Source organism: Montipora foliosa, chromosome 1, assembly GCF_036669935.1.
Source record: "Montipora foliosa isolate CH-2021 chromosome 1, ASM3666993v2, whole genome shotgun sequence".
NCBI classification, from domain to species: domain Eukaryota; kingdom Metazoa; phylum Cnidaria; class Anthozoa; order Scleractinia; family Acroporidae; genus Montipora; species Montipora foliosa.
Window position 1 is genome coordinate 72,830,105 of NC_090869.1, and position 6,000 is coordinate 72,836,104.

At 38.0% G+C, this 6,000-nt stretch overlaps 1 pseudogene; it reads right to left on the minus strand.

The window, feature by feature from the left end:
* Positions 1 to 1,753: 1,753 nt before the first annotated feature.
* On the minus strand, positions 1,754 to 2,809 carry LOC137973784 (uncharacterized; annotated as a pseudogene).
* Positions 2,810 to 6,000: the final 3,191 nt, after the last annotated feature.

The window sequence follows — 6,000 nt, forward strand, 5'->3', positions numbered from 1 at the left end:
TCAATCTTGCTCCTAATCTACAAAGATATGATACGCCATGACCTTTCAAAGGTCACATCAGTTTGAAATTTGAAGCTCTACCCTGCTAGGGCATCGAGTTGAGTTTGGATCAACCACTTCGTTTGAGGAAGGGGCAGCAAGAGAGGCCTGATTACAAAAGCACATGATAAAATCAGAGCTCTGAAGACAGATCGATCAAACAGGTCTCTAGTTAAAGATAAACTCGTACATTTAAATACCCTTTTTGAGGATTTTTCTACAGCTCATGCCACATATCATTGTCTCAAAGACGAGTGTGATATTGACAAATTGAAGGAATACTTCAGCGCAGTTGAACAGTCAACGGAACAAATTATAGCCAATGTTGTATGGTTGAATAGATCCCGAAAACTTCCAGAGCAAGATCTCCCTCTGGAACTCAAGTAAATTAGGGCTTGACCGTCAACTATGAGTTGTCCCCTGCGATGCTCACATACCTGAGACTTGAATTCAAGATGGCGGGTGCCTTTGCATTTTCTCTCCTAGCCATTTTGGCATGGCATTGAAAGGTTATGTGCCAATGTTTTGGATTTGCCAGTAAATGATGGGATACTGCATTTGTTACCAAAGGTTAGTTTCGTTTTTCTTTTATCTTTTGGTGACTCAGTGCCCAAAGTTTGATCAAAATAAGCTCCAGCTTATAACTGTTGTTCCAATTGAGCATCTTTTTGCGTAGAAAAATAAAAGGTTTTGTAGATTCTGATTTCTCAGCAAGTGATCTGATTTAAATTATTTTCTTTCTGATTAAGTTATTGGCCTGCCTCTATATTAAGGTTGTGCGTTTGGAAAAGTCTTTTAAGAGAAAATAAATTTTGATCAAGAATCTCGCAGATAGCATTAATTTGGCTTGTTAGAGACAAGTTTTTTTGCAATGATATGCTGGTAGTTCATTTCTAATCTTCCAGTGCACTGAAGTAGAATTGAATCAGTAAAGTAAAAACCATGAGTTTTGGGTTTACAAATATACCAAGGTTTAATAATATTGCAGTCATTTTAATTTTTACAGCATCAATGGTTTTTCAAGACTGTCCTACATCAGAATTCATTTATCAACAACAATACCTCTGTAAAAGTGGAACTTGAATTGTAAAATAATTTGAATCATAGCCAAAGTTATATCAAACGTTAAAATATGAAGTACTCATAATAATTACGTAATTGTGGGTAGGGATGGTGTTGTTTTGTGTGGAACTGCTGTGAGGTTCTGCACATTACAGTATGAGATAAATCGTCTTGTATGCTTTCAGCACCAGAACTTGTACTTTAGCAAGGTGTGCTCCATAGTGTTCAATGTGATATCTGGATTTGAGGTTCTTGCCAACGTTCTGTTTCAGTTTCTCAAATTTCTGCACCTCTTCACAAGTTCCCAGGACTTGTTATATGGCTTTTTCTTTCTTGGGTACCAATTTATCTGACTTTTGTTGTTTTGTTGGTGGTTCTTGGGGTGAAGACTTGCCTTGCTCAGCCATTTTTCTTTTTCTCTCTCTATCACGAAGGAGTGAGTCAGGCATAAGTGGTGTTTCAGCCTCTGTTTGCAGTTGTGCTTTTACATTCATTTTTCTTGAGCATGTAACTTCTTCATTTCCATGATGATCACTGTAACCTTCACCGTTATCATTATCTTCAGGTTCATCATCACAGTCTGATAAGTCCTAATTCTCTGCATCCCGAGCCAACAGTTTCCATTTGAGTCTCATCACTGTTATTTTCATCATCAGTAGCAACTACCATCCACTGAACCAAGCAGCATGTCAGGGGGTCTTTCCCACTTACTAGAGCCACCTCTCATTTTTGTTGCAGGGATCTTCACCTTATCTTGCTCCATGTTTATAGAACTGGAACAGAAGTGGTACAGGTTTGGTCCCTCTTGTCTGGAGTTTGCTTCCTGTGGCCCATCAAAAAATTCAACATGGTCTTCCATCTCTTTTCACCAAACGCCCTGTCCTGGCTTCAGAAAATCAGGGATTAACTTTACGTGAGCTGCCCAGCTATCTGCATATTATTCCATCTCACTCTTAAAGATAACATTGTTGCCTAATTTGGGAAGTGACTCTGCCATCTTACTTATTTCTCTTTCCCCCTCCTTGAGAACACCGTCACTACCAGTGTTAGCTTTCTCTTATTGTAAGTGCAGCATTGCATTTGTGGATAGGTCTTCAATCCTTTTGCTCCAAGTTTTCATTGTTATGTCTGACAACTTCTCAAACAGCATTTCAAATCATTTCTGCATTTGTAGCTCTGTACGAAACCACTCGAAGCAATTGACTGGAGTGGGTGACACAGCTGTGGAGGTACAGACCAAAGAGTTTCCTGTATGTCAAAACCTTTGGTGGTGTCAGCACTTTGCGGCATTGGATTGCATGCCTCCAGCAGAGGTTATGCAGGCTCAGGATCATCTTGGGGGATCTTGGTTCTTCTTGTGCATAGTAGATTTTAATCATTTCACTGAGGGTGACAAGAAGTAGGCTTATCTGACGACTAGTGATTGAGCAATGGTAACATATGTCAGAGTCTTCCTGTAATGAACATGCCTGAGTTTCTCTTTGCTAAACTGCATGGAAAGAAGTTCCTTTAGTGTAATGAGTGTATCAATATCAGGGATGTGATGTGGTAGCTCCTGTAATATATTCTTGATGTGATTCATGGAACAGTGAAGGGCCTCAAAGAACAATACCTCGTACTTCTGGTCCTCTGTAAATCTGCTTTGGCCTAAGATGTACAGCTGTGGTTCCTTTACTGTAGCGTGCACATATACATCTTTCCCTGTCATCTCCAACATCTCTTGTCTTCTTACCGTAATTTCCCGTTGTTTACCCGTGCTAGATTTATCGTAAATGATTGAAACATGTATTTCTCGTTCAGGCAATTACCTTTTCATAACGTTTTGAATCAAATAACCCTTCATCCATTGCTTTTGTTAACAAAATATCCTTTAGCATGTAGTTTGTATGTTTTCACACCTATTGTTTTTGATCTTCCATTGAATGATACTGCTTGTAAAAATCTGTTCTCAAAAAATCGATATCTCAGGATCTACTGACTCCAGAAAATCGTGTGAAACAGGAAAATACTCTCTACCTCAAGCCAGTCCTTTGCAGGAATATTTTACTGATGCGCCAAATATTCTGGTTTTGAGGAGGCTTGAAATAGATAAAGTGAAAAAAAGTACATCAGTAAAACTGCTCTTTGACCTTGAACTGACAAAGATTTTTTTCATGGCTTCTAATTTTAGCGTGATTTCTATTTGCTGGCTATTCACAGTTGACTCTGAAATTTCTTTTTTTCCTTTTCCATTCGCTCGCTGAGAGTGTGCTTGTTTTCTTTAAGAATAATTCATTCATTGCCAAACTGGTGAATTCCAGAGTAAATTTCACTCGAAAAACGGATACTCATCGCTTCGTGATTCATGCGATATTAGTTTTTAGCGTAAAATTTACTGTGGGATTCACTAGTTAGGCAATGAATTTTTCTATAGAAGAAAGCAAAGGAAATAATTTTATTAAAGCATCAACCGGAAACATCAAAATGCAGACAATTTAAAACCTTACATATGTTTTTGTGCATCGATAATCCAGAAATGTTCCAATTTCGTTACATTAAGAGAGATGAGTTTAATACAACCCCACGGAGTTCGATTTTGTCAATTGATGTTCTTTTTATTGTTGCCGCAAGTCAATTTTTTGATGGTATAAGTCTGCATTTAAACTGTGTGTTGTTGACCTTCCAAGTGTAATATGCACATGCCCCATATGCATTAAGCGAGATTTTATTCATTTAATTATTTATTTATTTATAGATTCGTACAATGTATAGGCGAGAGATCAATAGGACACATAGTCCCCTACTAGGTTCACCCTCCTAATCCAACCCCACAAAATTAGAAAACCAACCCCTTACCCAAAACTACAATTAAATATTAATAATATACTATAGATATCAATGTAATAAGTAGAAAGAAAAAAAAACAAGTGAAAAAAAGGTTAAAATCGGGGACTACATTTATACTAACAAGAGCAAGCTTTTAGAATATTCACATGGCGACACTTGGGACAAATAATCTTGAAAGAACGTGCATTGCCACCATCAAAAACATTATATAATCGCTTAAAGTAAAAAGATTTGAGTTTGCATTACTGGATCTGTTGCTAACGATGATAAATATCGGATCATCAATTGCATCCTCTGGCATTAAACATCTTTTGAATTTAATGTTGTTGATCTCCAGTAGATCTTGGCAGAATTGTTTTCAGTCTCTAGTGTACTTGTCCAGAATAGGGTCGTCCCACTTCCATACATTATAACTGTCTTTGCTTTGACTGTGCAAGGTCCACCTAATCCCAGAGGTTCATAAATGCTGTTTACTTGGGATAATATTATTCTTTTGGTAGGAGTATCTGCATCGATTTCTCTCAGCTTATTTGCATTTGACCGGATATGGGGCATCCTCTTTCCCTTAGCAGTGGTAGTTAACTGAAATTTATACTCAAAGTTCCAAACAACTTCAAACACGTTTTTGTTTTTGTGATGATACATCATTAGGTATTGTCAAACTCTAAGAGTGTTCTTTGCTATCATGGGTGAAGATCCACTCTTTCATTTTAAAACTTCTTCGAAAAGTAAGGTGTCAATATCTTGGGTGAGGTTCTTCACTTGTTCTTCATCAGGCACACTCTCTATCGTATCGTCCATATCAGTGTTTCCCTAGATTACTTTCACAGCTTTGGGATATTTGTGTCGTCCCATTTTAGCTGTTTTGTATTGCAACAGTGGCCATCGTGCCTGATTGCTTGTTGTATACTGTACATATCTGGTGGTCATTTAATTTTCATGTCTCTCCATAAAAATGTATGTATGAGTGTGTTGGTCAATTGTCTTTGTCTTCACTGTATGGTACATTTTCTTTATATCACCAATCAATGCCATCAATCTTGTGAGTATTTCCAAGAGGTCGTTGAGAAGGTGCAGTCCTTTAAGGGCATGTCCCTTGTACTGTGAGAGAGAGATGAGAGATAATCTTTATTTAAACACGATCAATTCATCAGTCCATAAAAATACATATCACATACGCTAAAATATTTAAAATTCAAACTGTATACTATAACACTGGGCACCGGTGGCTCAGTTGGTTGAGCACGGGGCTGCCATGCGGGAGGTCGTGAGTTCGACTCCTGCCGGACCAACTGTCAGGGTCTTTAAATAACTGAGGAGAAAGTGCTGCCTTTGTAATTACATCCGCAAATGGTTACACTTTCAACTCTTCTCGGATAACGACGACAAGCCAGAGGTCCGGTCTCACAAATAACTTCCATGTTCATTGGTTCCCTGTGGGATGTTAAAGAACCCACACACTATTCGAGAAGAGTAGGGGATGAAGTTCCCGGTGTTGTGGCTGTCCTCTGTGTGTATATGGGTGGGTGGGTATAGCAGGTCCACATCAGCTGAATAGCTGCCAAAACTTTAACCTGCTTAAACAAATAAATAACAAACAAACAAACAAACACAAAGCTGTTTTCCGTGAAGGCCGTTCGTTACACTTAAAGAATGTCATTGATCTGACGTTTAAGAGGCTATCCGCATAAGAATTGATAAGACAAATTTCGGCATTCAGCGATTGGCCTCATTTTTTCAGTGAAAGTCAACCATTATATCCAATGTACAAATATTACATTTATTTGGATCAATGCCATTTTTGCGGAACGGTTTTCAAGGTCACCTCAAAACTTGCCAATTCACATTGGGAGACTCTGAAATTTGGCTAAAATGTCGGACACTGCCTAAAAACAATTATTTATTCGAACCAGCTGAATGTTTCACTTGCAGAAGTTTCATCTTTAATGGTTTAAGAATTGTATTCTGTCAAAGTTTGGCAGAGTTATGAATTTTCTAAAATGCCTCCTGCTAAACTCTGTAATGTGCAAAGCGTGACATAGCTATAGTTAAAAGGTATTTTCCCGAATGTGG